General features: G+C 47.4%; 1 pseudogene; it reads right to left on the bottom strand.

Annotated features, from left to right (window-relative positions):
• Positions 1-339: 339 nt before the first annotated feature.
• On the bottom strand, positions 340-8,164 carry LOC139230132 (histone H3-like; annotated as a pseudogene).
• Positions 8,165-11,634: the final 3,470 nt, after the last annotated feature.

Genomic DNA, 11,634 nt, shown 5'->3' with positions numbered 1-11,634 from the left:
TCTTACTGAATGGTGAAGCAGCCTCGAGGGACCAACTCCTGCTCCCATCTCCTGAAGTGCCAAATGGTCCGACGATCGCTCCTGTGAAACGCCTTGGGACCTTTTGCCCAATAGGTTTCCAAACTCGATGGTCAATCTCAGAAAACGGCCGGCGATTGAATTTGCATGGTGACAGGATATTGAACCACAGGCCATTCGGCCCAACTTCTTGAAAGAGCCGTCCAATGAGTCCCAGAGGAGATTAAATGCTAAATGATTATTACCTTTCTGGCAACGGGGTTGGGGGGTGGCTCTGAAAAGAGCCGTTGTGTGTGCGGGGGTTGCCGGGGAGGGGGAGGCTCAGGCGTGCTCGCCGCGGATGTGCCGGGCCAGGTGGATGTCCTTGGGCATGATGGTGACCCGCTTGGCGTGGATGGCGCACAGGTTGGTGTCCTCGAACAGCCCCACCAGGTAGGCCTCCGCTGGCCTCCTGCAGGGCCATGACAGCCGAGCTCTGGAAGCGCAGGTCGGTCTTGAAGTCCTGCGCGATCTCGCGGACCAGGCGCTGGAAGGGCAGCTTGTGGATCAGCAGCTCGTTGGACTTCTGGTAGCATCGGAGTCAGAAGGTTGTTGCACAAAAAAAAATCTAGGCTGACGCTCCCAGTGCAGTGCTGACGGAGTGCCGCATTGTCGGGGGTGCTGTCTTTTGGATGAGACGTTAAACCGAGGCCCCGTCTGCCCTCAAGTGGACGTAAAATATCCCATGCCATTATTTCCCCGGTGTCCCGGCCAATATGTATGGCTCAATCAACATATCAAAAAACGATGATCTGGTCATTATCACTTTGCTGTTTGTGGCAGCTTGCTGTGCGCAAATTGGCTGCTGCGTTTTCCACATTACAACAGTGACTACACTTCATTGGCTGTAAAGTGCTTTGAGACATCCGGTGGTCGTGAAAGGAGCTATATAAATCCAGATTGGTGAACGACCTGTGTCTTACGGATGTTTAGCGTAAGGCCCATGCTTTCGTATGCCTCAGTAAGTATGTTGACAATGACTTGGAGTTCAGCCTCTGAGTGTGCGCAGACACAGGCGCCATCCGCGTACTGTAGCTCGACGATGGAGGTCGGGGTGGTCTTGGATCTGGCCTGGAGACGACGAAGATTGAACAGGTTCCCACTGGTTCTGTACTTTAGAACCCTTGACAACATGGACCATTTCCCATACCTCAGGAGCCACTTGTCAAAAGAGCAGACATTGATGACGAAATTCAACCCCGCGTCCTGTGTGCCAGTACAGCCTTCGGCCACCTGAGGAAAAGAGTGTTCGAAGACCACGCCCTCAAATTTGCCACCAACGTTACCGTCCTCGACCAGGTCTACAGGGCTGTATTAATACCCGCCCTCCTGTATGGTTGAGACATGGACCATGTACAGTCGACACCTCAAGGCGCTGGAGAAATACCACCAACGATGTCTCCGCAAGATCCTTCAAATCCCCTGGGAGGACAGACGCACCAACGTTAGCGTCCTCGACCAGGCCAACATCCCCAGCATTGAAGCACTGACCGCACTTGATCAGCTCCGCTGAGCAGGGCATATTATTCGCATGCCAGACACGAGACTCCCCAAGCAAGCTCTCTACTCGGAACTCCTGCACGTCAAACGAGCCAAAGGTGGGCAGAGGAAATGTTACAAGGACATTCTCAAAGCCTCCCAGATAAAATGCAACAGCCCCACCAACACCTGGGAGTCCCTGGCCAAAGACCGCCCTAAGTGGAGGAAGTGCATCCGGGAGGATGCTGAGCACCTCGAGTCTCGTCGTCGAGAGCATGCAGAAATCAAACGCAGGCAGCGGAAAGAGTGTGTGGCAAACCAGTCTGAATCACCCTTTCCCTCAACGACTATCTGTCCCACCTGTGATAGTGACTTTGGTTCCCATATTGGACTGTTTAGCCACCTAAGGACTCATTTTTAAAGTGGAAGTGTTGTGTATGCAATAACTGTTAGACTGAGTACTGTTTAACTCCAAGAGGTATGACCTTGACTCTGCTTTATTAAGGCCCAAAGTGAATAATATACAAAATTGCTGGCCTTTTATACTTGGGCTGCACACACGTGCGTACAGCCCAATGGCCTCCAACAGTGATGCCATCTAGTGGCTAGTGATCCCAAAAGTACATACATGACAATACCCCCCTCTGAGATATTAACACAGTCTTTTACAAATTGAGATGGTCCGGCGTTTTACACTCCCGGGTTGACCTCTCAGTTCAACTCCAGCCTTGGGTGAGTGTTCAGAGTCTGTTGTGACTGGTGGCTGGGTGGCTGACCTGGTGAGAGTGGCAATGGCCATGTCAGGGATTGAAAGTCCATTTTCATTGAACATGTCAGTGATTGAAAGTCCCGATTCACTGATGACTACTGAGTCCTCTGATGACTGGGGATGGTTGGTTGGTCATCAATTGTCTCTTCCTCTGACTGTGCCAGTTCGTCTGTGTGCCGCAGCTTTGTCTGATCCATATGTTTCCTGCATGTTTGCCCATTTTTGAGCTTGACAATAAATACTCTGTTGCCCTCCTTGGCCATGACAGTACCAGCGATCCACTTGGGACCCTGACCATAATTCAGAACATATACAGGATCATTTACAGAAATATCGCGTGACATAGCTGTGCGATTGTGATACCCTTGCTGACTTCGTCTTCTATATTCAACATGATTATTCAAGTCAGGGTGTACAAGAGATAGCTTGGTCTTGAGACCTCTCTTCATCATTAGTTCAGCAGGCGAGACCCCGGTAAGCGTGTGTGGTCTTGTCCTGTAAGTAAGCAGTATGCATGACAGGTGGGTCTTACTCTGCTTTATGATTTGGACAGCACGTTCTGCTTGCCCATTGGATGCAGATTTGAACGGTGCTGACCTTACATGTTTGATATTATTTAGTTTCATGAACTCTTGAAACTCCTGACTGGTGAAGCACGATCCGTTGTTGCTAACAACGATGTCAGGCGGACCATGTGTCGCGAACATGACACTGAGATTCTCAATGGTAGCTGTGGATGTGCTGGATGACATGATAATACACTCTATCCACTTCGAATATGCACCCACCACAACTAAAAACATCTTCCCCAGGAAGGGACCTGCAAAGTCTATGTGGATCCTGGACCATGGTTTCGACGGCCACGGCCACAGACTCAGCGGCGATTCCGCTGGTGCTTTGCTGAGCTGCATGCAAGTGTTGCACTGATGCACACATGATTCCAGCTCAGAGTCAATTCCCGGCCACCATAAATGAGACCTGGTGATGGCTTTCATCATTACAGTGCCGGGATGTGTGCTATGTAGCTCACCTACAGATTTCTCTATCCCTTTCTTGGGCATAACAATACAATTGCCCCACAGTATATAATCCGACTAAATAGAGAGTTTGTCTTTGCAACGAATGTAAGGTTTGGTCTCCTCGCACATTTGCTTGGGTATGGCAGACTAATCACCTTTTAGGATGCAACTATAGTTATGAGGAGAGACTTGAGATAATAGTACATTTAGAGCAGAGAAAGGCAAGCAGAAATTTAATAAGAAGTTTTTAAAATTATGAAGGGTTTGATAGGGTGAATAGGAAAAAAAGCATTTTCACTTGGCCAGAAAAAGAAGCAAACCTGAGGACTGGGAGAAATTTATAATTCAGCAGAGAAGGACAAAAGGTTTAATTAAGGGGGAAAATAGAGTATGAGAGGAAGCTTGCCTGGAACATAAAAACTGACTGCAAAAGCTTCTATAGATATGTGAAGAGAAAAAGATTAGTGAAGACGAATGTAGATCCCTTGCAGTCAGATTCAGGTGAATTTATAATGGGGAATAAAGAAATGGCAGACCAGTTGAACAAATACTTTGGTTCTGTCTTCACGAAGGAAGACACAAATAACCTTCTGGAAGTACTAGGGGACCGAGGGTCTAGTGAGAAGAAGGAACTGAAGGATATCCTTATTAGGCGGGAAATTGTGTTAGGGAAATTGATGGGATTGAAGGCCGATAAATCCCCGGGACATGATAGTCTGCATCCCAGAGTACTTAGAGAAGTGGCCCTAGAAATAGTGGATGCATTGGTGATCATTTTCCAACAGTCTATTGACTCTGGATCAGTTCCTATGGATTGGAGGGTAGCTAATGTAACACCACTTTTTTAAAAAAAGGAGGGAGAGAGAAAACGGGTAATTTTAGACCGGTTAGCCTGACATCGGTCGTGGGGAAAATGTTGGATTCAATTATTAAAGATGAAATAGCAGCGCATTTGGAAAGCAGTGACCAGATCGGTCCAAGGCAGCATGGATTTATGAAAGGGAAATCATGCTTGACAAATCTTCTAGAATTTTTTGAGGATGTAACTGATAGAGTGGACAAGGGAGAACCAGTGGATGTGGTGCATTTGGACTTTCAAAAGGCTTTAGACAAGGTTCCACACAAGAGATTGGTGTGCAAAATTAAAGCACATGTATTGGGTGTAATGTACTGATGTGGATAGAGAACTGGTTGGCAGACAGGAAGCAGAGAGTTGGGATAAACGGGTCCTTTTCAGAATGGCAGGCAGTGACTAATGGGGTGCCGCAGGGCTCAGTGCTGGAACCCCAGCTATTTACAATATGCGTTAATGATTTGGATGAAGGAATTGAGTGTAATATCTCCAAGCTTGCAGATGACACTAAACTGGATGGCGGTGTGAGCTGTGAGGAGGACACTAAGAGGCTGCAGAGTGATTTGGACAAGTTAGATGAGTGGGCAAATGCATGGCAGATGCAGTATAATATGGATAAGTGTGAGGTTATCCACTTTGGGGGCAAAAACACAAAGGCAGAATATTATCTGAATGGCAGACTAGGAAAAGGGGAGGTGCAACAAGACCTGGGTGTCATGGTACATTAATCATTGAAAGTTGGCATGCAGGTACAGCAGGGTGGTGAAGGAGGAGAATGGTATGTTGGCCTTCATAGCAAGGAGATTTGAGTATAGGAGCAGGGAGGTCTTACTGTAGTTGTACAGGGTCTTGGTGAGGCCTCACCTGGAATATCGTGTTCAGTTTTGTCCTCCTAATCTGAGCAAGGACGTTCTTGCTATTGAGGGAGTGCAGCGAAGGTTCACCAGACTGATTCCCGGGATGGCTGGACTGACCTATGAGGAGAGACTGGATCAACTGGGCCTTTATTCATTGGAGTTTAGAAGGATGAGAGGGGATCTCATAGATACATATAAAATTTTGAGGGGACTGGACAGGTTAGATGCAGGAAGAATGTTCCCGATGTTGGGGAAGTCCAGAACCAGGTGTCATAGTCTAAGGATTAGGGGTAAACCATTTAGGACTGAGATGAGGAGAAACTTCTTCACCCAGAGAGTGGTGAAGCTGTGGAATTCTCTACCACAGAAAGTTGTTTGAGGCCAATTCACTAAATATATTCAAAAAGGAGTTAGATGAAGTCCTTACTACTAGGGGGATCAAGGGGTATGGCGAGAAAGCAGGAATGGGGTACTGAAGTTGCATGTTCAGCCATGAACCCATTGAATGGTGGTGCAGGCTAGAAGGGTTGAATGGCCGACTCCTGCACCTATTTTCTATGTTTCTATATGGCCATTACGGCTAAAGAGATCAAGGGGTATGGAGAGAAAGCAGGAAAGGGGTACTCAGGTGGATGATCAGCCATGATCTTATTGAATGATGGTGCAGGCTCGAAGGGCCGAATAGCCTACTCCTGCACCTATTTTCTATGTTTCTATGTTTCTAACTCTTCACCACTGATAACATCGGGTTCTGGCTGGTCCATGTCTTAACTTGTTCAGCTGTGACAGGGGTTCCTTCATTCTCAAAAGCAACCATAACTAACATTAGGTCCGCCGGTTATGGTGTTTCCACGTCCAGTGTTGGCAACAGCAGATGGCTTAGAAACATAGAAAATAGGTGCAGGAGTAGGCCATTTGGCCCTTTGAGCCTGCACCACCATTCAATGGCTGATCATTCACCTCAGTACCCCTTTCCTGCTTTGTCTCCATACCTCTTGATCCCTTTAGCCGTAAGGGCCATATTTAACTCCCTCTTGAATATATTCAATGAACTGGCATCAACAACTCTCTGCGGTAGGGAATTCCACAGGTTAACAACTCTCTGAGTGAAGAAGTTTCTCCTCATCTCAGTCCTAAATGGCCTACCCATTATCCTAAGACTGTGTCCCCTGGTTCTGGACTTCATAAACATCGGGAACATTCTTCCCGCATCTAACCTGTCCAGTCCCGTCAGAATCTTATACGTTTCTATGAGATCCCCTCTCATCTTTCTAAACTCCAGTGTATAAAGGCCCAGTTGATCCAGTCTCTCCTCATCTGTCAGTCCAGCCATCCCTGGAATCAGTCTGGTGAACCTTCGCTGCACTCCCTCAATAGCAAGAACGTCCTTCCTCAGATTAGGAGACCAAAACTGGACACAATATTCCAGGTGAGGCCTCACCAAGGCCCTGTACAATTGCAGTAAGACCTCCCTGCTCCTCTACTCAAAACCCCTAGCTATGAAGTCCAACATGCCATTTGCCTTCTTCACCGCCTGCTGTACCTGTATGCCAACTTTCAATGACTGATGAACCATGACACCCAGGTCTCGTTGCACCTCCCCTTTTCCTAATCTGCCATCATTCAGATAATATTCTGCCTTCGTGTTTTTGCCACCAAAGTGAATAACCTCACATTTATCCACATTATACTGCATCTGCCATGCATTTGCCCACTCACCTAACCTGTCCAAGTCACCCTGCAGCCTCTTAGCATCCTCCTCACAGCTCACACTGCCACCCAGTTTAGTGTCATCTGCACAATTCTCGGTGCCACGTCTATGGCGAATGACATAATCATAATGTCAGCGCCCACCTCTGGATGCGGGATGAAGCATTGGTATTGATACCTTTGTTTTCAGAGTACAGTGAAATGAGCGGCTTGTGATCTGTCTTCAATTCAAACTGAAGACCAAACAGGTACTGATGCATTTTTTTAACCCCATACACACAGACTAGTGCTTCTTTCTCTACCATGCTGTAAGCTCTTTCCGCTTTAGACAAACTTTTTGAAGCATACGCGACTGGTTGAAGTTTACCCGACTCATTAGCATGTTGGAGTACGCAACCAATTCCATATGACGAAGCATCACAGGCCAATACTAAACGTTTACATGGGTCATAATGTACCAGCAGCTTGTTAGAGCAAAGCAGATTAGTGGCTTTCCCAAAAGCTCTGTCTTGAGACGCACCCCACACCCAGTTGTCGCCTTTTCTTAGCAGCATGTGCAGTGGTTCTAATAAGGTGCTCAATTTAGGTAGGAAGTTACCGAAGTAGTTGAGTAGATCCAGGAACGAACGCAGCTCCATCACATTCTGCGGCTTGGGTGCATTCTTGATGGCTTTGGTTTTCGCGTCTGTGGGCCTGATGCCGTCAACAACAATTTTCCTCCCCAGGAATTCGACCTCTGGTGCCATGAAGACGCACTTCGAGCATTTCAGTCTGAGTCCCACTTTGTCCAGACAATGTAAAACCTCTTCCAGATTGTTCAGATGTTCCTTCAAGTCACAACCTGTGATCAGGATATCATCTCGGAATACGACGGTTCTGGGAACGGACTTCAGTAGACTCTCCATGTTCCTATGAAATATTGCTGCAACCGAGTGAATTCCAAAAGAGCACTTGTGATAAATAAGCTGTCCTTTTTGCGTGTTAATGCACATAAGTCTCTTCGACATCTCGACCAGCTCCTGTGTCATATAGGCCGACGTCAAGTCCAGTTTGGTGAATGACTTCCACCCAACTAGCATTGCAAACAAGTCATCAGCCTTCGGTAACGGGTACTGATCCTGTTTCGAAACCCTGTTGATCGTAGCCTTGAGGTCTCCACAGATTCTGACTGTGCCATCACTTTTCAGCACAGGAACAATGGGGTTGGCCCATTCATTAAATTCAATGGTGATATGATCCCTTCATGCTGGAGTCTGTCCAATTCGATTTCGACCTTCTCCCTCATCATATACGGCACTGCCCGAGCTTTATGATGGATGGGTCTTGCATCCGAGTCCACGTGGATCTGCATCTTGGCTCCCATGAAGTTGCCGATGCCTCGTTTGAACAGCGTGAGGATCTTACTTATTACTTGGCACATGTATCTTTCTCCGACGACAACGCCTTGATGTCATTCCAATCACATCAGATTTTTTTAAAGCCAGTTCCTGCCGAACAGCGTTGGACATTGCCTGGGACAACCCATAGCGGTAACTCATGAACTGCACCATCATACGACACTTTAATTGCCAATCACCATTATAAGTTCTTTGGTGTACGTGCGCAACTTGGCATTGACTGGACTCAGCCTGGGCCTCGCAGCCTTAGTATCCCACAGCTTGTCGAATGCCCTCTGGCTCATTATCGATTGACTCGCCCCCGTGTCTAGTTCCATCAGTACTGGCACCCCATTAGATTTCACGTTGATCATTATCAGTCTGCTCTTAGTTAGGAACGAGTACAGTCCATACACTTCCTCCTCTGGTGTCTCGGATTGCGTATCCAGATCCGCGCTAGTCTGACCATCATCCTCCACGTGGTGTGTCGCAGCACGCTTGCTCATCTGCGGACACTTGTGCTGGAGATGCCCCACTCTCAGACAGCCTTTGCAACTATATTGCTTAAATCAGCACTGCTGGTGCCCGGTGATTTCCCCCACAACGCCAACATGGAGACATCGGATGCATTTCCATTGGCGGACTTTGGGCAGCCACAGGTTTCATGTACCCAGTCGGGTAGGCCCTGTCATGTGCCGCTCTGCCGAACGCCAAATCAATCATATTTACAGTACTTGCCGAGTTTCAATTTTTCACTGATATCTGCTGTAGACTTCTATCCATCATCATGCATGACTGAGCGATCGTGATGGCCCTGTTCAAGTCCAACTTCTCCACCGCCAGTAGTTTACGCAGGATCACCTCGTGGTTGATACCGATTACAAAGAAGTCCCGCAGCATGTCTGGCAACACAGCCCTGAACTTACACGGTCCCACTAGATGTCTCAGGTCGGCAATGAATTCCGTCGCATTCTGGCCCTCTGAGCGAACGTGCGTGTAAAATCTGTATTTCGTGATGATGATGCCTTCATCTGGCTTAAGGTGGTCCTGTACCAGTGTACACAATTCTTCATACATTTTCTCTGTTGGCCTCACAGGCAGGAGTAGATTCTTTATCAGACCATAAATTTTTGGACCGCAAACTGTGAGGAACACCGCCCAACGCCGATCTGGGTCGCTGACACCCTCCAGTTTGTTGGCCACGAAGAACTGGCTCAAATGGCTCACAAAGTCTGCCCAATCTTCTCCTTCCACAAATCGCTCCAACAATCCAATTGTGCTCATTTTTGTATGCAAAGATTCTTGTTGCCTCGTCACCAATTGTTGTGTATGCGATAACTGTTAGACTGAGTACTGTTTAACTCCAAGAGGTATAACCTTGGCTCTGCTTTATTAAGGCCCAAAGTGACTAATATACAAAATGGCTGGCCTTTTATGCTTGGGCTGCACACACGTGCGGCAGCCCAATGGGCTCCAACAGTGACGCCATCTAGTGGCTAGTAATCCCAAAAGTACATACATGACAGGAAGCAAGTCTTCCTCGATTCCGAGGGACTGCCTATGATGATGATATATAATGCTAAGACTTTCTTTATTAATTTTTAACTCTCCCTAAGCTGGCCGGAAGGATGGAATTTCATAATTCAAGTCGTTATTTCATTCTGTTTTTCCTGTCACATGTTCCCACCCTGTTATTTTTTTTCTCTCTTCCAATGGTGTTATACAGCTCCACGGGGCGTCGTGCAGATCTCTGGTGCCTCAGCCAACTGGCCATTGTCATGACCTTGGTGTCACCAGCCTATTTCACTACTGGGGCATCTGTGGCTCAGTGAGTAGCACTCTCTCGCCTATGAGTCCACGAAGGTTGTGGGCTCAAGTCCCATTCCATGAGACTTGAGCTTAAAGATCTAGCTGACACTCTCAGTGCAGTACTGAGGGAGTGCTGTACTGTTGGAGGTACCAGCTTTTGGATGATTACATTCAAGGCTGAGATCGATAGATTTTTTGATATTAAGGGAATCAAGGGATAGTGCAGGAAAGTGAGGTTGGGGTATAAGATCAGCCATGATCTTATTGAATGGCAGAGCAGGCTCGAGGGGCCAAATGGACGACTCCTGCTCCTATTTGTTATGATTTTAAATACCTTGATCAGATTACCTGAGGGCCGTTGCCAGTGAGGCAGGGGCCCAAAATTCATTGATTTTATCCGTTGTAGTGAGCTGCCTGGGGAAGTGCTATCGGTGCTATAGGCAGCTGACTGCGACTATATAGATGAGGCCCAAGGTCCAATTTGTTGCGATCTTTAAGCCTCCATTTTCGGATCATTCCATTTTTTTTAATGCATACCTGGGATGTGGGCATCACTGGCAAAGCAGACATTTATTGCACATCCCTAATTTCCCCTTGAGAAGGTGGTGGCGAGCGGCATAATATAGAAACATAGAAATTTACAGCGCAGAAGGAGGCCATTTTGGCCCATGGTGTCTGCACCGGCCAACAAAGAGTCGCACGGCCCTTGGTCAGCAGTTCTAAAGGTTAGGAAAAGGGGAGGTGCAACGAGACCTGGGTGTCATGGTACATCAGTCATTGAAGGTTGGCATGCAGGTACAGCAGGCAGTTAAGAAAGCAAATGGCATGTTGGCCTTCATAGCGAGGGGATTTAAGTACAGGGGCAGGGAGGTGTTACTACAGTTGTACAGGGCCTTGGTGAGGCCACACCTCTGGAGTATTGTGTACAGTTTTGGTCTCCTAACTTGAGGAAGGACATTCTTGCTATTGAGGGAGTGCAGCGAAGGTTCACCAGACTGATTCCCGGGATGGCGGGACTGACATATCAAGAAAGACTGGATCAACTGGGCTTGTATTCACTGGAGTTCAGAAGAATGAGAGGGGATCTCATAGAAACGTTTAAAATTCTGACGGGTTTGGACAGGTTGGATGCAGGAAGAATGTTCCCAATGTTGGGGAAGTCCAGAACCAGGAGTCACAGTCTAAGGATAAGGGGTAAGCCACTTAAGACCGAGATGAGGAGAAACGTCTTCACCCAGAGAGTGGTGAACCTGTGGAATTCTCTACCACAGAAAGTTGTTGAGGCCAAATCACTAAATATATTAAAAAAGGAGTTAGATGTAGTCCTTACTACTCGGGGGATCAAGGGGTATGGCGAGAAAGCAGGAATGGGGTACTGAAGTTGCATGTTCAGCCATGAACTCATTGAATGGTGGTGCAGGCTCAAAGGGCTCAATGGCCTGCTCCTGCACCTATTTTCTATGTTTCTATGTTTCTATGTTTCTATGTTTACATATAAACCTCTGAACAATGACGGAAAGGCAACGAGCACCCAGCCCAACCAAGCCGCCTCATACAACTGCGACACTAAAAACATCGACACTCCACCCCAACCGGAGCCATGTGATCTCCTGGGACAGGCAAAAACCAGATAAAAACCCAGGCCAAATAACTGAGCGGTGCTCTAGGCCATTTTGGAGAACAATCAAGCGGCAACCACATCCAG

Source organism: Pristiophorus japonicus, chromosome 19 (assembly GCF_044704955.1).
Source record: "Pristiophorus japonicus isolate sPriJap1 chromosome 19, sPriJap1.hap1, whole genome shotgun sequence".
In the NCBI taxonomy this organism is placed as follows: domain Eukaryota; kingdom Metazoa; phylum Chordata; class Chondrichthyes; family Pristiophoridae; genus Pristiophorus; species Pristiophorus japonicus.
The sequence above is the reverse complement of the archived record's forward strand: the minus strand, read 5'-3'. Positions and strand labels throughout refer to the sequence as shown.